Raw genomic sequence first — 25,463 nt, 5'->3', positions numbered from 1 at the left:
CCTTGGTGACAAGCAGACGGGGTGTGGGATTGAGCCGCGCCGGGGCAGGATGTGCCGGATTGCTTCCGTCTGCTGCTTTACCATCGAGAACTGCTGGGTAAAGTCCTCAACGGTGTCGCCGAATAGGCCCACCTGGGAAATGGGGGCAGCAAGGAACCGTGTCTTGTTGGCCTCGCCCATCTCAACCAGGTTGAGCCACAAGTGGCGCTCCTGGACCACTAGTGTGGCCATCGTCCACCCGAGAGACCACGCCGTTACCTTCGTCGCCCGGAGGGTGAGGTCGGCCGCCGAGCGCAGTTCCTGCATCAAATCTGGGGCGGAACTACCCTCGTGCAGTTCTTTCAGCACCTTGGCTTGGTGGACCTGCAGGAGAGCCATGGCATGCAGGGCAGAGGCAGCTTGTCCAGCAGCGCTGTAGGCCTTAGCAGTCAGGGATGACGTGAGCCTACAGGGCTTGGACGGGAGCTTAGGGCATCCAAGCCAGGTGGCGGCGCTCTTCAGGCATAAGTGCACCGCGAGCGCCTTATCCACCGGGGGAATCGCCGTATAGCCCGCGGCCACCCGGGAAAGCATGTCCGTCATTTCGGCATCAGCCTGTAACTGGGCGACCATCCCCAAAGGGGGAAGCCCAGCTGAGGCTTCTGCATCCGACTGGACAAGCCCGCTCTCTGATGCTGCGCTCGAGAGCTCATCATCTTCGCGGGCCCCGAACAAGAAGCCAGACTCGCCGTGCGACGAGCCGGCGAACTCATCCGGAAGCCCGATTGGGGCAGACGAGCGTGCTGGGGAATGGGAGGTCCGCGGGGGGATACCCGGCGGAGGCGATCCCATTGAGGTCCCCAAATCGCCCCCAGTGCTAGCCGCGCTGACCTCATACCCATAGGTAGGAGGACCGAGGCGGGGAGCCGCTGGGTTGGCTTGCTTTCTTACGAAAGCAAGCCGCGACCGCAACGTTGCCATGGTCATGTTCTTGCAGTGAGAACATGAACCATTCATAAAAGCTGCCTCCTTGTGGGTCGCGCCCAGACACGAAAGACAGCGATCATGACCATCCGAAGTTGAGAGAAAACGACCGCAACCAGGAATAACACACGATCGGAAAGGCATCTTTAGAAAGACGCGTCTTTAAAAAGATGTTCCGTATGTGCGCTCTTTTAGAGAAATATAGTCTTTTAGAGGGGAAAAACGCTCTTTCAGAAGATATACTTTCTAGTTCTTCTGCCGAAGAGAAAATCTGAATGAGTGGTTGCATACCAGCTCTTTTTATACCCGTATATCCGGGGGAGTGGCATGCAAATACCACTCTCCGATTTTCATTGGCCTTTTATCAATGTCGAGTGAGTGACAGATAGGGAACGCATAAAGCAGCTTTAAAGTCAACATGAAACTACATTTGCAAAATATTTAGCATTTGTAATATGAAATATTTTGGAATGAAACAGGATATTCAAAAAAAAAAAAAATGTGTAGGGCATGGTTTGATTTTATCCATCAGAAATTGAATGAACTGTATGTGGGCGTGAATGTGTTTGTGTATGTGTTCATATATTTCTGTGTCATAGCATGTTAATGCCTCAGATATCATAAATTTCCTTCCCAGACACAACCTGATCCAGGAAAACTGATGAAATGAAATCAAATTATCTCTGCCCAAAACGATCAAGTGTGTGTAATTCCAAGTGTTTAATCAGCCACTCCCTAGAGCACTGGACAGGAAATCTTTGATCCAGCACATTCACATAATGAGGAGGCAACGGGGAGTCTAAAGAACTACTCTAATATAGATAAACTCTAAAATAATCTCCCAAAAATTGAACAATGAGTGCTAATGTTTTCCATAAAACAAGCAAGGAAGCTCAAGAGGATATTTGATTTATTTAAAATTCAGTAGCTCCAGACAGAGTAAGCTGAGTTTCTGAATGTGAAGTTAAGAGGATTACAGGTTGTTTGGTGACGCTCGAGGCTGGCGAGGGAAGATAAAGCATGAGAAGGGTAGGCAGGTGTAGCTGTTGCCTTTTGGCTCACAACTCTGAAATCTGTTCATCCTTGGAGACGAGCACAAAATGTCACTTTACACTGCAGATTTTGTCTTATTTCGCCATGCAATAGTTTTCCTGGAAAAGGTAAATGTTCTATCAAGAGTTTTAAGTTAATAATAACCTATAATAGACAGATAGATATGAGGACCACATAGTCACTCTATTGCACTATAACATTATTGCACTATGACATTAGGCAATATGGAAGAGACCTTTTTGTACAGTATCATTGCTATTTTAAATGCATGGTGCATTTACTTGCATAGATAATGTATTATTAAATCAGTAATTTTTTTAATGTCCCATTATATGTATTTTTTTTTACAAGTGTAATATTTTGGCATCAATAAAATGACATTTCTGGGTAAATGTATACCATTCTGCATATCTTTCTGCTCTGTCCATTTAACTGTCCATTCATTTACCCATCCGTCCATCTATCCACCAGTGTTCCAAATATACCATTCAAAGAATCAATCCATCCATTCGTCCATCTATCAACCCATCCAAAATCTTCTGATCAATCAACCACTCAAAGAAGTCATCCATTCATCCATCCAATAATCTTCAGATCAATCAGCTACTCAAATACATCCATCCATCCACTCATCCTTTCAAAAATATTCCAATCAACCTCTGAATGAATCCATCCCATCCATCCAATAATATTATGATCAATAAAACACTCAAAGAATCCATCCATCTATCCATCCATCCATCCATCAATATCCCAATCTACCAGGCAGTCGACCACTTAAATAATTGTTCCATCCATCCAAAAATCTTCCAATCCATAAACAACTCAAAGAACTCAAAGAATGGTTCCATCCATCCATTCATCCTTCCATCCATCCATTCATTCAAAAATGTTCTGGTCAAACCACCCATCTATCCAATAATCTTTTGATCAATCAAACACTCAAAGAATCCATCCATCCTTCCATCCATCCATATCCCAATCTACCAGGCAAAGCAACCATCCATCCATATTCCAATCCATCAATCACTCAAAGAACTTGTCTATTGATCCATTGTCCAATCAACCACTCATTGTTTCAATTCATCCTCATGCAACCATCTGTCCATCTTCCAATCCATCAATCACTCAAATAATTGTTCCATCCATCTGTCCATCCATCCATCCATCTTCCAATCAATCTACCACTCAAATAATTGTTCCATCTGTCCATCCATCCATCCATCCATCTTCCAATCAATCTACCACTAAAATAATTGCTCCATCTATCCATCTGTCTATCCATCCATCCATCCATACAATAATCTTCTTATCAATCATAAACTCAAAGAATCCATCCATCCACATCCCAATCTACCTGGCGAAGCAACCATCAATCCATCTTCCAATCCATCAATCACTCATAGAATTTGTCCATCAATCCATTGTCCAATAAATCACTCATTGTTCCATCCATCCATCCATCCATCCATTTCCCAATCTACCAGGAAAAGCAACCATCCATCCATCTTCCAATCAATCACTCAAATAATTTTTCCATCGATCCATTGTCCAATCGACCACTCATTGTTTCAATCCATCCTCATGCAACCATCCATCTTCAAATCCATCAATCATTTAAATATTTTTCCCTCGATCAATCGTCCAATTAACCACTCATTGTTACATCCATCCATCCATCCATCCATCCGTCTTCCAATTAATCTACCACTCAAAGTATTGTCCCATCCATCCATCCATCCAAAAATCATCCAATCCATTAACAACTCAAAGAATCGTTCAGTCCATCCATCCATCCATCCATCCAACCAAAACTCTTCCAATCAACCACTGAAATTATTGTTCCATCCATCCATCCATCTATCCCCACATTTTCCAATCCATTAACAACTCAAAGAATTGTTACATCCATCCAACCAAAAATCTTACAATCAATCAACAACTTAAATAATTGTTCCATCCATCCATCTATCCAAAAATCTTCCAATCCATTAACAACTCAAAGAATCATTCTATCCATCCATCTATCCATCCATCCATCCATCCATCCATCCAACTAAAAATATTATCAACTAACAGATCAAAGAATCCATCCATCCATCCAACCACTCATTGTTCCATCCATCCCTCCATCCATCCAAAAATCTTCCAGTTTTCCATCCAAAAGATTCAACCACGAATCTTACCTTAATGATGATAAATTATGTCTCCTTACACACACTATAAATTGTGTCTCCCTTCAGTAAACCATGTCTGTTAAATCTGTGTGTCCATGCTTCATTTCCCTGTCTGCGCATGTAGCTTCTCTTGGTAAGGTGCTCTGGCTCACTCCACTTCTAAAACCAATGAGAAGGGAATATGTTGCATCTTATCCCTTGGAAGTGAGCCACTTGCTATACTGAAGGGATGAAAGCCGGGGTCTTGGACCACTGTGTCCTTAGTTAAGAAGAAAAATCACTCATGAGCTGTGGCTTGAGGAATTCCCCGCAGTACAGCACAGGTTGACACGTTGAGTTATTAATAATGATTTGTATTACATGCACATGTGCTTTTTTATAGCCAAGGTTCTAATTTTACTTTTTGTTTTGGATTTTAGTGTCTGTATAAAAAAAGAGCATGTTTTTCATATTCTTTCATTACAACCAGAATTCTAAACTATATCAACCTGTAGACATAGTTACTGTTCATGGTCTTATACACCAAACATTTCAAGTTCTTCACATTCACGTGGGAACTGAATTCTTGCTCAATTTATATATATATATATATATATATATATATATATATATATATATATATATATATATATATATATATATATACTGTATATTCTATATTTATCTGTTGCCAGCAAGTCAATCATTCAACTATTCATATACTGTATCTATATCTACAAAATAGATCTAGTACTGCACCCCTTCCCATCTTAAATCTAGCACAATAAATTCAGTGTAAAAACCCAGAGCTGGTCTCTTTTGATATGGACCACTAACTCTCTGTGGTTGTTCAAAGATGTCAACAAAACCAGGACATCTAGCCATTCCAGCATGCCATTCAAAGTGCCTTAAATCTTTAACACTGCTCTTACACACATTGTTCATTTGATTGAACTGCCACGTTTTCTGCCTAGAGGACAAGACCCAAGCGAGAACTGAAACAGATTAAAAATAATTGTACATGGAAGGATACCAGAAGTATTAAAAAAATCAGTCAAACCACATGTGAGTTGCACCAGTACAGTTGAAGTCAGAAATTTACATTCACCTTAGCCAAATACATTTAAACTCAGTTTTTCACAATTCCTGACATTTAATCGTAGAAAACATTCCCTGTCTTAGGTTAGTTAGGATCACTACTTCATTTTAAGAATGTGAAATGTCAGAATGATAGTAGAGAGAATGATTTATTTCAGCTTTTATTTCTTTCATCACATTCCCAGTGGGTCAGATGTTTACATACACTTTGTTAATATTTGGTAGCATTGCCATTTAAATTGTTTAACTTGGGTCAAATGTTTTGGGTAGCCTTTTACAAGCTTCACAATCAGCTGCTGGAATTTTGCCCAATTCCTCCAGACTGAACTGATGTAACTGAGCCAGGTTTGTAGGCCTCCTTGCTCTCACACGGTTTTTCAGTTCTGCCCACAAATTTTCTATTGGATTGATGTCAGGGCTTTGTGATGGCCACTCCAATACCTTGACTTTGTTGTCCTTAAGCCATTTCACCACAACTTTGGAGGTATGCTTGGGGTCATTGTCCATTTGGAAGACCCATTTTCTGATGAGCTTTAACTTCTTGGTTGATGTCTTGAGATGTTGCTTTAATATATCCACAATTTTCCTTCCTCATGATGCCATCTATTTTGTGAAGTGCACCAGTCCCTCCTCCTACAGCAAATCACCCCCATGTTTCACGGCTGGGATGGTGTTCTTCGGCTTGCAAGCCTCACCCTTTTTCCTCCAAACATAATGATGGTTATTATGGCCAAACAATTACATTTTTGTTTCATCAGACCAGATGACATTTCTCCAAAAAGTAAGATCTTTGTCCCCATGTGCACTAGCAAACTGTAGTATGGCTTTTTTATGGCCGTTTTGGAGCAGTGGCTTCTTCCTTGCTGAGCAGCCTTTCAGGTTATGTCAATATAGGACTCGTTTTACTGTGGATATAGATACTTGTCTACCTGTTTCCTCCAGCATCTTCACAAGGTCCTTTGTTGTTGTTCTGGGATTGATTTGCACTTTTTGCACTAAACTACGTTCATCTCTAGGAGACAGAATGCGTCTCCTTCCTGAGCGGTACGATGGCTGCGTGGTCCCATGATGTTTATACTTGTGTACTATTGTTTGTACAGATGAACGTGGTACTTTCAGGCATTTGGAAATTGCTCCCAAGGATGACCCGGACTTGTGGAGGTCCAAAAAAAATGGCTGATTTCTTTTGATTTTCCCATGATGTCAAGCAAAGAGGCACTGAATTTGAAGGTAGGCCTTAAAATACATCCACAGGTACACTCCAATTCAGCACACCTCATATCAGAAGCTAATTTGCTAATTGTCTAAAGGCTTTGGGGGCGTGTTGAAGCGGCTTTTGCCCAGGGCGCCATACAAGCTAGAACTGCTACTGCCCACTGGAATTGTGATAGTCAATTAAAAGTGAAACAATCTATCTGTAAACAATTGTTTAAAAAATGACTTGTGTCATGCACAAAGTAGATGTCCTAAACGACTTGTCAAAACTATAGTTTGCTAATATTAAATTTGTGGAGTGGTTAAAAAATGTGTTTTAATGAGGTTTAATGCTTTAACCTAAGCATATGTAGACTTCTGACTTCAACTGTATCAGGGATTGTGGTTAGAGCAATTTTTGTTCTCTCTCTCTCTACTTAATCAGCACATTATTCATTGATCCATGATCTAATTATAAGATTAGCATCCATATTTGACATCTGCAGTGGCTCAAACTCTGACAGTTCTCTCAGTATTTCAAAGCTAATGTAAAGTTGTAAGTGCTTATAATAACACTAGCCATTGATCAAGATGTTATTGTGCCACAGAGCAGGGCTAGAAAATATAAACCAGTTCCACAAGAGGGGCCACGTAATTTTTACTGGATCTACTTCAAGTAAAAATGAAATGAGTCCTTTGCAACTATTCACAATAAAGTACCACTGCATGATTTTCATTTCCAGCTTAATGGATTGGAAAAGCTGATATTGGCAAGTCTGAGTAAGGCACTGACCACTTGACATTGCACCATACAATAAGACATTGCTAACATAGCATAAACCCAACTCTTAGTAATAGTAGAAAATGCTTTATATGATGTATATTGTATATTCTAAATTGTTATAATTGTTTCAGCAGTATTAGTATGCTAAGTTCCTATAAGAACTGTCTTTATATCCTATATTACATATTTTAATATATCAAATTGCCATTCTTCACCTTACAGTGTTCATTTAAGCAGCATTAGGGACATTTTTGGCACAAAGCTAGACTTTGGAATTTTGTAAAAACTATTGGTACACGTTGTATTGTAAAATAGTACACATTGTAGCTTATTTTGGCCAACAAAATTACCTCTTAGACAGCACCATCAAAATGTCATCCACCTGGTCTGATGGTCAATCAGAGTTTGGTGAATAGCATACAAGGCCACAAAAACTACTAGCCAAGAAGCATAATTTTCATGCTGCATTTCATACTCTGGGAGAGTAAAGTTATAAGGAAACTCAACATTAAAATTATTTTGTATGTTCAATGTAGCTTTGTATAAAGCACTACCCACACAGAGGTCACTGCCAAACCAAACAACTTCCTGATGGTCAGCACTGTGATTTTGCATGTCGAAGTTCACCAAACTTGAACCCCACACCAATTTGTGTAGCGAAATTCCTTCGCCACCAGAAATTCCTCATCATGCGAATTCCCATTGGGATGACTGTATTTTGCCCACAGAATTTCACAAAGGTAGGGTAAATGTGACCAAGTCTTAACTCAGTGAACAAAGCAGGATATGTTTAGCTTGAAGATATCTTGCTCACATATTACTAACTGCCTCAATTAAAACTGTTGAATACTGTAAAGATTCAATGCAATAATCCTCAGAAATGTAGGCAAATCCAGCTGCTATTTTATCTAACGGTCATTATAGAAGCCTTAGAGATTAAGAACTTTGTCAACTAAACTTTGTTTCCCAATGGACTAATAAACAGCTGTGCAATTATGAATAGTGGATGTTGTTAATCTGTAACGAAGTTCAGCAGGCAATGACAGGCAGATGAAGACAATGATGAAGTGAGAAACCCAAGTGCAGTTTATTTCCAATCACGATAACCAGAAACCCTAACTATAAACGTGACCAAACCAAACCATGAACAACTTGACTTGACATGGAAACAACATTACATTAACAATACCTGACAAATGACAATGGCAAACACGAGGGCTTAAATACAATGTCATGGGTAACAGGTAAACAAGACAACCAATCACAAGACTAAACTATAAACAAGATAACAATACTAAATGAACTTTAACCAATGAAAAGACAAGACTAATAACAAAGTAATCAAACAATGAACCAATGAAAACAAGACACATGAACAGGGAAAACACATGACAAGATCACATGAGGGAACAGGAATTCACATGACATCACACCACATGACCTGAACAGGAACTAAACTTTAAAATAAAAGACATGAAAACAAGAACAAAACACATAAACGTGACATAATCAGTTAGCCATGAGACTGGAACTGTTGATTTTCATTAACTCTCGCCATGTTTGTGTGCATTACGCATCAGACTGTCTGTGGGCGGGACTTTTGCTACTATGGAACATCAAACCGCTCCAGTACAGCATGCCTCATTAGCAAAGTATTAAATACAAAGCACACCAGTTTATTTCACAGGTACTAGCTTTTGGCAACTGTCAGTTTGTGTGTTTGATGAGTGAGAGAGAAAGAAACGTATTTGTTAACACCTAACCTTAACACTACAGGAGTTCCTCTGACTAACACATACAGTACAGCTATTTTTTTCCTCAACAAGACCTGAGATATTGTACATATGTTTCTCACATGGATATACTGTAAAATCATTACAGAACAAATTCATAACGAAATGCATTTAGAACAGGACACTACATCACACACTGCCTCAAAGAGCTGTGGTTAAACTGCTTGAAGTAAAGTAGTGTGCAGCTTGTCTATCTTAGATGGCTGTCTCCCCGTGTGGTCATCTGTCATCAAGAGAAGTAGTTTAATTTTCATATTTAGTGTAATTAGTAATTACATGAAGAATATCCTTTCTTTTGACAATGATTTTAAGAAGTGCTTATGTTTTCTATTTCTCTTTGCAGTTTCTCTACTCTGTCTTATCACACCATTTCCTCATCAATTTCAACTGTCTTTCCATCTCACACACTCTTTCTCTCTAAGTTTGCCTTTTTCTTCAAAGCTGCTGATGTGTGTATAATGAATACCATTCATCAAAGTCATAATGGTTTTGATATGAGTTATTTCACACTGCCACAGAGTCTCTATTCCACAAAACAAAGTGAGCTGTTCCCTAAGAAGACAGAAAGACAATGAGAGACAATGTTACAGTCAAATCGAAACCCACTGCTTTATCTTTACAAAAAAATAAAAATAAAATAATAAATAAATAAATAATCCTTTGCTTTATAGAATCTATTCCATTATGGCAATAGTAGAACACATTTGCAAATAAATAGCATGAATTGTTACATGTATATGTATTGATGATGATGTAAATCGTAAACGTTTTGTTTCTGCACTGAGCACCTTTTCACTTTGTGACTTCTTAATAAATGTCTGTAAGATTTTTTCTATTTCTATGCGAGCCTTCTCTCTCCTTGGATTATATACAATTTTTTGAGCTTACACACTAAAGCTACTTATATATATATATATATATATATATATATATATATATATATTTATATATATACACACCTTTTTCAGTATATGGCGCGGACATATTTTTTCAGTTTTTTTCCTGCTGTTTACTTCTTGTTTCACAAATAGGCAATAACATTTTCTTTTGCATTTGAACATGCATTTTCTTAAATTCAGGTTATGAAGTGTATAAACTTTTTTACCCTTTGGAGTCTTTGGTGATTAACATTCATCAAAGTATAATTTAAAAAAAAAATAAGAAGAAACATTACTGCTGCATAAAAACTAAAAATAATAATAATTAATAAAATATTAAGAAAATGTAATGGGTCATGCAGGGACATCTTGGAACACCCAATTATGTTGTTTTTTTTTTTTTTTTTTTTTACTATAATAGCGTACTGTAAAAGTATATGCATTCTGTTGATAAACATATCATAAATATGATAACATGAAGTTCATCAGTAGTGGCCTTTCCAAGAGCAATGACCAATAAATATGTAGAGACAGTGCTCAGTGTCACTCACACAAACACTAAACACCATCAGGGTAACACATGTGAAATTAAAATAATGCAATAAAAATTAACTAAACTACATCAAATATAACACAGAACTCCCCAATGTAGATAAGTGATATTAAAAATAAGAAGAAACATCTATTCCCATAAAATATAATGAAATGTGATGGGTAATGCAGGGAATTCAAGGAACGCCCGATTATTGTTTTTTTTTTTTTTTAACCGTAATTTTAACAATAATTTACAGTAAAAAGTACATTTACTCTCTTGTTAAACATAATATAATTTTTTTACCATTAATTATACAGTAAAATCATACTTTTTACATATAAAAATTTATTTTTTACAACATTGTACTGTAAAATTACATGTATTGTCTTTTTAAATATATTATAATTTTTTACCATATATTTTAAGGTAACTGCCCATTTACCAATTAACATTTTTTTACTGTAGAATTTTTACAGTCTTTTACCATTAAAATTGCACAAATCTTTTACAGTGTATATTAGAATTGATTTTTACCTTATATGTTAAAGGAATGTTCTGGGTTCAATACAAGTTAAGCTCAATCGACAGCACTTGGGGCATAATGTTGATTAACACAAAAATTAATTTCAACACATTCCTCCTTTTCTTAAAAAAAGCAAAAATCATTGTTACAGTGACGCATTCACTTCTACAATAGAAGTGAATGCGGCCAATTTTTCTGAGGATTTAAAAGCAGAAATGTGAAGAATTAATTCTTCTGTTGAGCTGTAAAGTTGTTAAAATTTTAATTTTTACAGTCATTTTAGGGTTTGTTGACATTATATCATCATGTCAACAAACTTGTAAAATTGGCTTTAACTTTACACAGAAAAGCACTCATACACTTTTTGCACTCATACGTGCAATATTAGACTAATTTATGTATTATTGATGCATTGGAGAAGCATCTAAATACACCTGGTAAACTACCTTGGCTGACCACTTTTAATAAGATCACCCGAGATGGATAATAATACCTGGTAAGCAGCTTTCTAAATTTAGAAAGGTGCTTACTATACTTGTTAAACATATACAGTTGTCTAACCAAAATGCCACGCTGAATCTGCTGCTTTTATTGCATGTCCATTTCATCTTCAATTTCACACTTGAGTGGGTTCTTACCCGGGGCACAGGAAAGCACTCACTACCCATGCTGCATATGTGTCAGTTCATCAAGCAATTGTCTTCCTTTTTACTGATCTATAGAATCCCTTGACCCCCCCTTGAATGCAGTTTTTGGGTTTTTATGTTTGCATTAAAAGTGAAGGATGATTTAAACTAACATACTACCTAGCATCAGATTTTGTGTTCCATGGAAGAAAGAAAGTCGTAAGGGCTTGGAACAACATGATGTCAGAATTGTAATTTTTGCATGAACTATCCCTTAAATGACTGAAAATATGAAGTTCAGTCATGAAATTCTACATGCCCCAAGCTGGTGAATCCTGTAATCTGAAAATAATAATAATAATAACAATAATAATTTAATCTGTTGGCATAATCTCTCTTTGTCTAACATTAAAACTGCTGTATGCTACAAGATATTTCTTTCTGAAACCCTCCTCCTCCCCAGCAGCACATTCTAGATCTGTTTAAGGTGACTGTATGCATGTCTAATTGAACAGCAGTAACATGTCCTAGATGCTTGATGCAGCATGTCTTATGTATGTCTAACTCAGCAGTGCAGGCATATCTTAAATTATCAACACAGCATTCCTGCATATATTCTAGCAGTAGCAAATATTTGTACGTGCTTTGCAGCAGCAGCAGCATAAGCAGATCTGTCCACCCATACCAAACCTACTAACTTGTCAAATCCATTATTACACCTTAAATTTATTAGGAAAGTTGTCATGACTGAAATGCTTTAAAACAATGATATTCCGACTTTGTGGCAACAGTTTGGGAAAGGCCCATATGGGAAATTCCCAACACCAGTGCCTGACCTCATTGTTATGGGAGCAAATCCTTGCTGGAAGCTGTTAGGGAGGACCAACTCCCTAGTAACGTCAATGATTGTGAAATTAAATATTCAACAAGCAGATCATACAGTCTGGTATACAAGCAGGGATCTGGCAAAAGCAAAAGGAAGCTCTTTTCAGTGAAAGTGCATCGAAGTGCATAATCTACATTTGAAGCCAGCCAAAAAAGAGTTGTGCTGGTGTACACAAATGTGAGAGCACATAAAAGTGAGATATGGTGGGCTCATTTACATTCTTCAGCAGTGCTGGCTATGTCTTACAATTATTTACCCAGAGGTAAAATCCTGTTACTTTATGGTTTATTTGATGCTAGGCACTTTTCTGTCATTTATCACTCACAAGGGTCAGTTTTAAGTTAAAATTGATTTAGGTACTTCAGCACAGTGGTTTAGTTTGTCAAACTAACTTTTTTTTTTTTTTGGTCCAATGTAGTCATATTAGAGTCAGTTGGTACTAGAACCTTCTTAACCCTCTGGGGTCGACGGACACACCAGCGCATCCTGCTGGATGTTTTCCTCATAACAGCAGAAACAACTTAAAATACTCAGTCATTTTTGGGCATACAGATAAGTTTAAGACATCATTATAGACTATAAAGGGTCTACTTTTATTTGTGTACACTCACAATAACAACAAAACCTTGTGCTTTTGTAAAATAAAGAAAATAAACAGGGTGCGCTTTCAGCCGTCTCCGCGAGCATCTTTCTGAAACACGTCACAAAAATGAACTGAAACTCTGCGAATATTTATCACACAAACATGAAACATATGTCTAAAGAAAGCTTAAAATGTCTACTTTTAAATAAAATAATTCAAATTTAAAACAAATATTCTCCTGCAATGTAATCTGTATGAAACAAAGTGATGTAAAGTTTCTCTTGGTTCAGCTAATTACCCCTAATGTGATCACACCCTCCAGCTGAGCACGCTATTCAAACGGTAATGTGCTGAGACGATCAATGCAAATGGTAAACGCCCCCAACAGTGCCTTAAAAAGCATCAAGTTCATTCACTTTTCTGTGCATTTGGAAGATGGCACACTACACAGGTGAGGAAGCACCTGGATAGTGACGAAGAGTTCACATTTTTCTCAGAAGAAGTGCGGAAATCCGACGATGAACATTTGAAGAGTGACTTGATCCAGCCGAGGATACAACTTCAGAGGAGTAAGTCATTTAGTTTTACTTACATATTTGTTGACATGCTATTTTATATAAACATGTACATATTTTACTAGTTGGACTATTTCCATACTTGCCAGCCAGTATTCAGAGTATTGAAATTTGAAATTAGGACATATAGGCAAGTTTTAGTTACATTTAAATGTTTCGGCTAAAGCAGGTATTTAAATTGTATGCTGTATGATATAAATATGATATGTAATATAATCTAAACATTCATATTATTTTTATATCATATTTTAACTAGTGTTCATGCTGCCTCATTATCATCAACGAAGCTTGTGCTTGCAAATATCTGTTCGTGTGTAAATGTGTAAAATGTGCTGTAAATATGCCCATATTAGAAAATCAGCATATTAGAATGATTTCTGAAGGATCATGTGAAACTGAAGACTGCAGTAATGATGCTGAAAATTCAGCTTTGATCACAGGAATAAATTGCATTTTACAATATATTCAAATAGAAAACAGTTATTTTAAATTGTAAAAATATTTCACAATATCACTGTTTTTGCTGTATTTTGGATCAAATAAATGCAGCCTTGGTGAGCAGAAGAGACTTCTTTGAAAAACATTAACAAATTTTACAGATCTAAAAACTTTTAAACAGTAGTGTAGGTCTAAAGTTTTTAAGTAAAGTCTTTATGTAAAGAAAATATATAGTCAGATTACTTCTTTTAACTTAAGCTTGATTTTGTGAATAAGCAACAAACAATACATTCAATCATTAAGTCTCCTCACATTCATTCTCTCTCAGGGGAGGGGTCTTTGTCTCCTCAGGTGTAAATTACATCAATATTCATAATCATCCACGCCTCCTCGCATATGGCCTTTCTAACACTAAAATTGTCTTACAAAAGTTAAATGACTATATTGTTTTGTATGAATAAGTGATCAGGATGGTTTTCACATCATTTTTGTAGCAAAAACTCTAGGCTACAAGATCCAGTTCTCAAAAGTCTTGTGAACAAATGTTTAGCATGTGAAATATGGCCACGCATAAACGTTATTTTCTCAAAAATACAAACATGTACATACATGTTGTTCACAAATTATTGTAACCCAGTTTGTGCTGAATACAGTGTTATCAGACTTTAGCCATTAATATGCTTTTAAGCAACTGAAAAAACCACAAATGTCAAGGCATGTCAAAACTTCTCAAGGGCCCAAAATACCCTCAGACCCTAGAGGGTTAATTGATACACACATATGAAATCAAATATTACTTAAATACAGCTGCATGCAGCGATGACGGGCCCAAGCACCATGTGTCAATTTCCACCCAGTGGCTTTTGGAAAACAATACATGATGGACACATGCATTTGGTCAAGTAAACAAGTAAGACACCATGTCTTACCTTCTGCTCAGACATAATGGTTAATAACTTTGATGTGTGTGGCAAATGAAATAAATGTGTAATTATGGCAAGTTTTGCAATACCCTTGAACATCTATTGTTGCCAGCTGGAGGCCCTATTGTTGTGACCCACCATAGCCACATTCATGTAAGAAGCATTATTAAACATATAGCTAAGTTTGTCAAATACACCCGAATACACTACAACATCATAGAATTTGATCCGTTGCCATGACAACAGTTTTCAAGATATCAAGAATCCCTTCACAATTTTACATCAGCAGTGTCTTGACATTATTGTTAAAATTTTTAAGCAATTTGGGTAAATGTAAGAGGACTACACTAACGGTCAAAAGTTTTGAAACACGACTGATATGTTTCTCATGATCTTAAAAATCTTTTGATCTGAAGGCGTATGCTTAAATGATTGAAATTAGTTTGGTTGATAAAAATATAATTGTGCCACCATATTAATTTATTTCATTATAAAACTAAAATTTAATTAAAAAAAAAAAAAGTTTTTGAAATTGATGATTTGGACCAAATAATAAAGAAAAGCAGTCAATAAGTGCCCAACATAGATGGGAACTCCTTCAATACTGTTTAAAAAGCATCCCAGGGTGATACCTCAAGAATTTGGTTGAGAAAATGTCAAGAGTACATGTCTGCAAATTCTAGGCAAAAGGTGACTACTTTGAAGATGCTAAAATATAACACAGTTTTGATTTATTTTGGATTTTTAGTCACAACATAATTCCCATAGTTCCATTTATGTTATTCCATAGTTCTGATGACTTTGCTATTATTCTAAATGTGAAAAAAAAAAAAAATTATAATAAAGAATGAGTAAGTGTTTCAAAACGTTTGACCGGTAGTATATTTCAAAGTCTGTTTTAAGTGCCACACTTCTTGTTTCCAGTTGGTGGGGCTATGACCATGACCCACAGTATCCATATGCATGTGATTAGCCCCCTTACCAAGCATCTAGCTAAATTTTTATCTAAATCACACTTTACACACAGAAAATTTGCCATTAATTGATTGCCTTGCCATGGCAACACCGTTCAATATATCAAAAATCTGTTCGCAATTTAGCATCTACAGTGTCTTGGCATGATGTTGCACAAATTTGATGCCAGTAACATGAATCCCCTAGGAGGAGTATTTAAAAGTTCAGAGCCTTCGATTTTCAGAAAATACAAAATGGTCGACTTCCTGTTGGGTGCAGCTAATGACTGTAAATATTTTCTTCGGCTTGAGGAGAACAATATATGTACCAAGTTTGATAAATATGTAAAACATACATTTTAAAGGGGGTGCTACAGAGCTTCCCCCCCCCCCCCACATGCCCATGTGTGAACTTTTGCCCTGTCCTAATGGCCGATGACTCTGACATGTATGCAAAATTTCATGACACTTTAAGCATGCCAAGTGCTTCAAATACACCAAATATAGGAAGGAATAATAACAATAAATGTGTTGCCATGGTAACAGTACTTAAGATATCAAATTTTCCTTTACAATTTTACATCAGCCGTGTTTTGACATTATTTTAAAGGATTTTGAAGCAATTCATGTAAACACAAGAGGGTTATTTCACAGTCTGTTAAAAGTACAGTACTTCCACTGCCAGTTGGTGACGCTATGATCGTGACCCATAAAATTACACAGTGCACACAGAAGATATAATGCACTTCCTATTTCCCATTTTTCGCTATAAATGTATTGCTTCGCCATGGCAACACAGTTTGATATATCAAAAATCCGTTCACAATTTAGCATTGTCAATGTCTTGGAAATTCCAGAGCATGCATTTTTCAAACAATCCAAAATGGTCAACTTCCTGTTGGGTGGAGCTTATGACTGCCAGTGCGAAAGATGTCCGACTGGATGAGATCTATATGTATACAAAGTTTGGTGACTAGTTTAAAAGGGATGTGCTACAGAGCCCCTCAAACATGTCCATCTTCTAGGTGGTGCTACTGAGCCCCCCTGCAATCCCCCACCTGCAACTTTGCCAAGCCCTAATGGCCGACGACTCTGATGTGTGTTCAAACTTTCAAGAGTTTTCACGCATGTTAAGTACCCCAAAAGTACCGAAAATTTTGAAAAGAATAATAATAATAAATATAGCTCCAAGCAGCAATGACAGGCCCAAGCACCATGGGTCTATTTCCACACGTTGGCTTTCGGAAAACAATGCAAGGTGGACACATGCATTTGGCATTATTCTAAACAATTATGAAGCAAATTGGGTAAATATAGGAGAACTATTTTAAAGTCTCTTGTAAGAGCCACACTTCCTGCTGCCCAGTGGTGGCGCTATGTCCGTGACCCAAAATAGTCAAATCCATGCGATTAGCCCCCAACATACATCTCAATTTTGATCTAAATCACACATTGCACACAGAAGATATGAGATACTGCTTGTTCCCTGTCTGTCACTCACTTGACGTTGTGTCGATGTAGTGACACTAGGGGTCGATCTTGAGAGACCCAATCACCTTTGCTTAAAATAGAAAAGGCCAATGAAAATTGGCAAGTGGAATTTGCATGCCACTCTCCGCCCCGGACATACTGGTATAAAAGGAGATAGCATGCATCACTCATTCAGATTTTTTCATCGGGGCCGAATGCATGTGTGTTCGTCCTCTCACTCTTTGCTACGCTGCTGGATTCTTATGGCGCATATCAGTGGTCACCCTCACACGGTTGCAATCCACACACATTCAGCCCAATGTGAACATAGGGCAGGGTGGAGGGTTCCACTTCAGCCCAGAGCGTTCACGGCTGGACGATTGGTTTCTGGGCTCGGAGCGTGACTCATGGCTGCGCCCCGCCCCGGTGCCTTTCTTCCTGGAAGTGCAAGAGGAGCTAACAAAGTCATGGAAGGCACCTTTTACTGTTAGACCCACATGGTCAATAAAAGAGCAGTTTCCTCATTCCCTGGGCCAGCGCACTCGCAACGGCCAGGTGCTGGAAGTCTTTCCAGTCGTCCCTCTGGTGCCGCTGTCACAGAGGCTGGAGGCCTGGTTAGAGCTCTCCAGCCCCTCACAGTGGCTCATCTGGACGATTCGCCTCGGCCACGTGATCCAATTCACCAGACGCCCGCCCTGGGTCAGTGGCGTCCTCTCCACTATGGCGCAGGGCGAGGGTGCCTCCGTCCTTCGGGCGGAAGTTGTCACCCTTCTGGCAAAGGGAGCAATAGAGCCCGTCCCCATAGCCGAGTTGCACAAGGGCTTCTATAACCCTTATTTTATCGTGCCCAAGAGAGGGGGAGGGTCGCGGCCAATCTTGGACCTGCATGCCCTGAACAAGGCCTTACACAGGCTTCCATTCAGGATGTTAATGCAGAAGCACATCCTGGTGTCAGTACAACATCAGGATTGGTTTGCGGCCATCGCATACTTTCACATATCGATGCTTCCTCGACACAGACCCTTTCTTCGGTTTGCCTTTGAGGGATGAGCATACCAGTACAAGGTCCTCCTCTTCGGTCTGTCCCTGTCCCCTCGTGTCTTTACCAAGGTCACAGAGGCTGCCCTGGCCCCACTAAGGGAGAAGGGCATACGCATTCTCAATTAACCCCACGACTGGATAATCCTAGCTCACTCGCAAGATCTATTATGCACACAGGGATCTTGTGCTTCAGCACCTTGACCGACTCGGGCTTCAGGTCAACTGGGAGAAGAGCAAGCTCTCCCCTGTGCAGAGCATCTCTTTTCTCTGTATGGAGTTGGACTCGGTCACTCTCAGGGCATGTCTTATGGCCGAACGTGCTCGGTCAGTGCAGACCTTCAGGCAGAAGGTAGCGGCACCAGTGAATCAATTTCAGAGGCTCCTGGGGCATATGGCATCCTCGGTGGCAGTTCTCCCCCTCGGGTTGATGCATGTGAGACCGCTTCAGCACTGGCTACAGACTCGAGTCCCGAGGTGGGCATGGCGCAACAGCACCTGGTGTATGACAATCACGCCAGTGCCATCAGACTTTCAGCCCTTGGTTGGACCTGGTGTTTCTACGGGCAGGTGTTCCCCTAGAGCAGGTCTCAATGCGCGTTGTGGTCACGACGGACGCCTCGAACTTGGGCTGGGGCACCGTGTGCAACGGGCAGGCAGTGTCAGGGCTCTGGACGGGACCCCGACTCCAATGGCACATCAATTGCTTAGAGTTGCTGGCAGTATCGCTGGCCCTGAGGAGGCTTCGGCCGTTGATTCGGGGCAAGCATGTGTTGGTCAGAACTGACAACACGGCGACCGTAGCATACATAAACCGCCAAGGGGGCGTACGCTCGCGTCGCATGTCGCAACTCGCCTGCCGCCTCCTTTGGAATCAGCAGACCTTGAAATCTCTGCGAGCCACTCACATTCCGGGCGCCCTCAACCGTGCAGCGGACATGCTCTCATGGTAGGTAACTGTTACCAAATATTATATATTTATTTTGGATTTGGCAGTAATATTTCTTTTTCTGAACATAACAAATAATGAACCGTACTGAAACCATAACCCTAAAATCATGATACAAACCGAACTGTGAAAAATTTTAACCGTTACACCTCTACTATCTATCTATATTGTGTCAAGCAGGGCATGGCTGAGTGGCACGGCCGGAGAGATAAATGTAAATGAGTTCCACCTGTTTGCACACTAGTCTCATGTTCCAGGGAGGAGCGGCGGGAGTATTTAAGGAGAGAAGACAGCAGCAGATGGGGAGAGACAGACGCACAGAGCTGTGTGTGACTGTGCCACAGTGACCACTGAAAAGCAAGGCTGTTGAGAGTTGTTGAATGTGTTTGTTTATTGTGCAGATAAGCACATTTATGTTTTGATGTACACTGAAAAGTGTGGCATTAAAGTCTTATGTAGGAAAGGCAGAGGTCTGCCACACACACACACACACACACACACACACACATACAAACACAGTATATATATATATTCATTTTTTATTTTTTATTTTATTGCTAACTGATAAATGTAACATTTTTGCTATAATTTAATATAATTATTTATTGAAAAAAATTTAGATCTGAAGATTATATTGTAATGAAGTAATTTACCATTTTTATATATCCCTAAAATTGCTTTAAATTAAATTAACAAATGTAATTCAATGCATTAGGTGTTAAGATGGTCTAGGTAGAGTTTAATATGAGCACAGAAGTCATTTAGTCTTGTCATTTTGTTGCAATTATGTGACAATAGGTTTCAGTTTCTTTTATTGTTGCATTTTTTTCTCTGTTCTCTTTCAAAATAAATGAAGTACATTAATTTTTAGTCTGCATTCGTTATTCATACGCAACTGTTTAAATAGCCTTTTGTGGTGAGCAGGGCAGAGCTGAGCGGCATCTGGGCAGAGTGAGGCTGGGAAGATAAGTGGCGAATGACTTCCACCTGCACGCCAATGTTGTGGTGCACCTCTGACACCTAGCGGTAGGCTCCGCACTGCATTCTCTTATTCATCATATAATTTAATTACCAGCGCAATGCATATCGCCTATATGATCAGCTCATACAGGGGGTAATTCCTTTTTCACAGCATATTTGTTTTATTATTCATTCAGGCATTATTAAGTGCAGTAATTTGTATCGTATGTCTTCATAAATAATTCACTTTCATCTTTGGTCAGACCATGTTTCTATCTATGGGGATCTTCAAGCATTGGGGCTTCATCAATGTTCAAAATTTCAAAGCTCACGAGTTTAACAGTCATGTCAGCCTAACTACATTAAGTATCAACGCATTTCAGTAAGATGCTGTTCACGTTTAATGCACATGGTCAGGGATGTTACATTTAGCAGCAAGTAAGTAGGATTGCAATCATTGGATAAAACCTGCGCCGAATCAAGCTCACTAATTTAATCTTACTACTGTTAATTTCTGTTCCTGCTAATAAGTCATAGCTCCCTCCAAATGCTTTTGTTATTTCTTCAAATATGTTGCCAAATGCCTTATTGATTTTAAAGTTATCAATGATTTTGTTTTGCTCCACTCAATGTACGTGTGTGTGTGTGTGTGTGTGTGTGTGTGTGTGTGTGGGCAGCTCTCATCAGCAGCAGGCAGTAGGATTCATTCCTCTGGACATCACAGTGCTGGATAGGTGTTCTCGCAGCAGATACTGAAATTCAGTCCACTGGAGCTGCATGTCATGGACCATGCATGGTCTGCTGTTTTTACGGGCAAATATATATATATATATATATATAAAAATAAATAAAAAAAAGGCAGATACCAAAGATGCTTTCAAATCATGCCCATTCACCCCGCCAACTGGCCCCTCTAAATTTCCATGGCAGTCAAAATTTTACCTTGCTGTCCGACTCACTTTCGGGTGCAGAAGTAGCCCTCACATGGTAATTCTCTATCGAAAGGCCTATACTGGATCCTTCTCAATCACATTAAGGTCCCCTTCGTACTACACCTGCTCATCGATCACCCCGCTGCCCCACCCCTTTTTTTGGACGTTCTATTGAGCTTCACAAGTTGGGTGTTCTCCTCTCAAGTGGAGAAAAAAAAATAAAAAAAATGGGCCCTGCCATGTCTCTCGAATTTCTCGGCATCACGCTCGTTTCTTTAAACATGCAAGCTTCCCTGCCTAAAGAAACTCGACGGGATCAGGTCTATTTGCACGTCATCCTCTGGTCAGTCTGGGTGTCATCATGCGATCTCCCATCCCTATTAGGCCACCTCAGTTTTGCCATACGCATCATTCCTCAAGGCCGCTCCTTAGTTTCCCACCTCCTCACACTAGCCCATTCCATAGACGACCTCTCCTACATCATATCAATCGATGATGGCTGCTGCTCGGACCACCTCTTCCGGTCACAGCTATTAAATCACTGGAATGGCATTTCCTTTTCACAAAAAAAAAAAACTCCGGATGACATGTCCCTTTTCACGGACGCGGCTCCCTCCGTTGGATTCGGGGGATATTTTCATGGTTCACAGGGAAATGGCCAGATGAATTTTTCAATAGCTTCCTACGCTCCCTCTTCCACTTTCTCTGAAACTTATCCCATCGTCATGGGCAGCGTTGTATGGGGTTCCCTTTGGACACGCAAACGTGTTGTAAATTTGCAACAATTCCACAGTCATCACTATAATCAATTAAGGCCGGTCCTCCTCTTGCCTCATCTCCCTTATGAGACGTCTGAGATGGCAGAGCATTTCCTGCAACTTCATTATCTCTGCCAGACACATTCCTGGGTTTTTCAATGTAAAAAAAAGAAACAAAACATTCCCTGCCTTCCCATCTCAGACCACCTGCTGGATTAAGCCCCTCCTTACTACCCCATTTAAATTCTGCTCCAAATCTCATGCAGAAAGGACTTGCCCGGTCCACACTCACTTCCTATGCCTGGGCTCACTATTCCTCCTCCTGCCAATCACTCAGTACTCCTATTTTCCATTCTGATCTCCCAATGTGCGTGTCCTTTTTCTTTCACACTAGACATCTCAAATTTCCTCCTCTATTCAACACTCCATCCCTAAACCCCATGTCGCACTACTGGTTCAGAAACCACCTCACCGCTACCCTAAAACTTTGTGGTCTCTCCCCTCATGTCTTCTCGGGGCACTCTTTTCGCATCCGAGTAGCTACTACTGCCGCTCGTCGAGGTATACCAGAGTCCAATGTCAAGATGCTCGGCTGCTGGTCTTCCTCACCCTCCCTGAAATATAGTCGACCTAACCCAAATCATCAAACAAGCTCAACTCTCCATCAGCCATAAGTTTTCATACCTATCTGGAGGTGGTTGGTGGCTCTCTCTCATCACATGTTTCCCTACACAATGATTCAATTCAAGCATGTCCATCGTTTCACAAGGATAATGCATAACTATGCCTACCCTCCTCGCCAGGTCTTCCATAATCTCAAGCATGGTTTCCTTTGCATAGGTATTGCACAAGCCAGCTCGCCCTGCCGGAAAGCTCAGACTATCTTGTGATATCTTTCAACAGGGTACTGCACGACAACATCGCCATTATCACATGGCTTTATGTATGCTGTTAACCTTGGCAAAGATAACCATTAAACAATGGCCACCCTCTTTGGAGGGCTAGAGCCTCATGGGATATCTTTCAACGAAGGGTATTTCACACAACGTCGCCATTATCATATGGCTTTATGCTACATTGTTCACCTTTCGGCAAAGATATCCTAACAACTCTTCCCTCGTCAGAGGGTTTTCATAAACAAATGTCGTTTATCTTTCAACAAAGATACTGCACAACAACGCTGGCCTAACGTAGGGCCTCATACCATGTTGTTCATCTTTCGCAAAGATTCTGCACAACCAGGGGCTCCTCGACAGAGAGCCCAAAATCGCACTCAAGGACAAGGATAAAAAAAATAAAAAAATAAAAAAACACAGGACAAGGACAAAATCGAGGAAGGAGAAAAAAAAAACTGCAATACCTATTGCACAACCATGCCGGAGATATCACGCACCATGTCAAATCTAGGTGTTCACATCTCTCTCTTTTTTCCCCTCCAGAATGAATGCCAACTCAAGACCTGGTTGTACCTGACTGGATCTTCTCTTTTGGGGGTAGTATTCTACTTTCTCTCTCTTTTGGGGTAGGCTCCTCGCCCCTGCCTCCTATCTCCGGCAGGATATGACGGTTCCGAGTACAACTTCTTCGGACTGCCAGATGGGGCTTACGCCAAAGAGAGACATTACATTTTCTGTTTTATATTCATCAAATAAATGTCATCTTGAATTTCACTCATGTCTGCAAGTCTTCCTGATAGAAATGTAAGCGCAGCGTAGTTATAGCGGGAAGACTAGCAGCTGTATATCATCGCACCATTAGCTAGGTAACTCCTAGCCAATCACATGTAAGCCATTGCTTTATAAGTCTGCTCACATTATCACATTGCTGTTTCAGTTGTGCTAACATGGCAACCTCCACCACCCCACCACCACCAGTCGAGTCCCGTCCTGCACGGGGGTAGGCTCCTCGCCCCTGCCTCCTATCTCCGGCAGGATATGACGGTTCCGAGTACAACTTTTTCGGACTGCCAGATGGGGCTTACGCCAAAGAGAGACATTACATTTTCTGTTTTATATTCATCAAATAAATGTCATCTTGAATTTCACTCAAGTCTTCCTGATAGAAGTACTAGTTAATTAACTGGAGTCACAATCAAATTATAAATATCCATGAATTTGCGATACAACTGCATTTTCACTGGAATCACTTAGTAACAATTTTGCTACTGATTTGCCAACATAAAAAAATAATAATAATTAAAACAAAAAATATCCAGAGTACCAATACATTGTCTATTAAACACATCAACAAATTCTAAATGTTCCTTAGCTTGACATAAAACAGGCAATCTTGAATAACCTTCCCATTATGCAGGACAATTCTTTTTTAAGTGTACCCATGGATGGAGATTGCATGCATATCCAATGTTATTCTGCTAATAAAATCCTATAGGCCTATCAACATTTTAACAGCTGGAAAAAGCCATTTGAAAGGGAACAAAGTTAGTTCTAAATAAAAATAAACTATAGGAAAACTGTACCTTGGGTGGCAGTGCTGCGAAAGTGTAGGGCTTTACTGGTTGTTTAGATCAGTGTTACTATCAGAAATAATTAATAATTATTTCTGTAGTTATTAATTAATAATTAAATTAATTAATTGGATCTAACTCATTAAAACCTCATATGGGACTCCAGTAAATGTAGTGTGCTACGTTTAGGAGCAAGTTTGGTTATTAGCAATAATTAATAATTATCAAAGATAATTACTAATTATTAAAATCAATAGAACATTGATGAGAACCAATGTTAGTTTTTTTTTAATCCTTTAAAATCAACAATTATCAAAGATAATCGTTAATTGTTAACATCGATGAAACATTAATTAAAATTAACACTAGCTTACTGATCATTCAAATTCAATCAAAGATAATTATCAATTATCAAAAATCAATAGAATATTAATAAGGATTAACATTGATGGGGCACCACCCTTAAATCAGGGACTAATAACCGAATATTAAAACAGTCTCAATATTAGATTGTTTTCTTAGGAAAATCGGCATCCGAAGAATATTGATTTTCGGGGGGAAAAAAAATGAATGAAGGTTTGAATCCGAGCGCTGACATCCCGTCAGCATGACACAGGCGTATGCAAAACAAACCAAAACACTTCTCTTTGTAATATAAACAAAAGTTTATTTATGCAGTAATATCAATTAATAATTAATATAATGAAGTCAATAAACTTCCGACTTACAACTACAAAATAAAAAGTGATATGATTAGATATGGAAATAAAAATAATTCTATAACACATGAGGTGTATGTGTGACAGTGTGTGTGTGTGTGTGTGTCAGTGTGGTTAGTGAGAGAGAGAGATTATTAAGTGACAGCCCGAAAGCTTATTTCGTGATAGCTGGAGATAAAGCAGCCGTGTTCATCACTCAGAGACGCGGT

This window comes from Myxocyprinus asiaticus, chromosome 20, assembly GCF_019703515.2.
Source record: "Myxocyprinus asiaticus isolate MX2 ecotype Aquarium Trade chromosome 20, UBuf_Myxa_2, whole genome shotgun sequence".
Taxonomy (NCBI): domain Eukaryota; kingdom Metazoa; phylum Chordata; class Actinopteri; order Cypriniformes; family Catostomidae; genus Myxocyprinus; species Myxocyprinus asiaticus.
The sequence above is the reverse complement of the archived record's forward strand: the minus strand, read 5'-3'. Positions refer to the sequence as shown.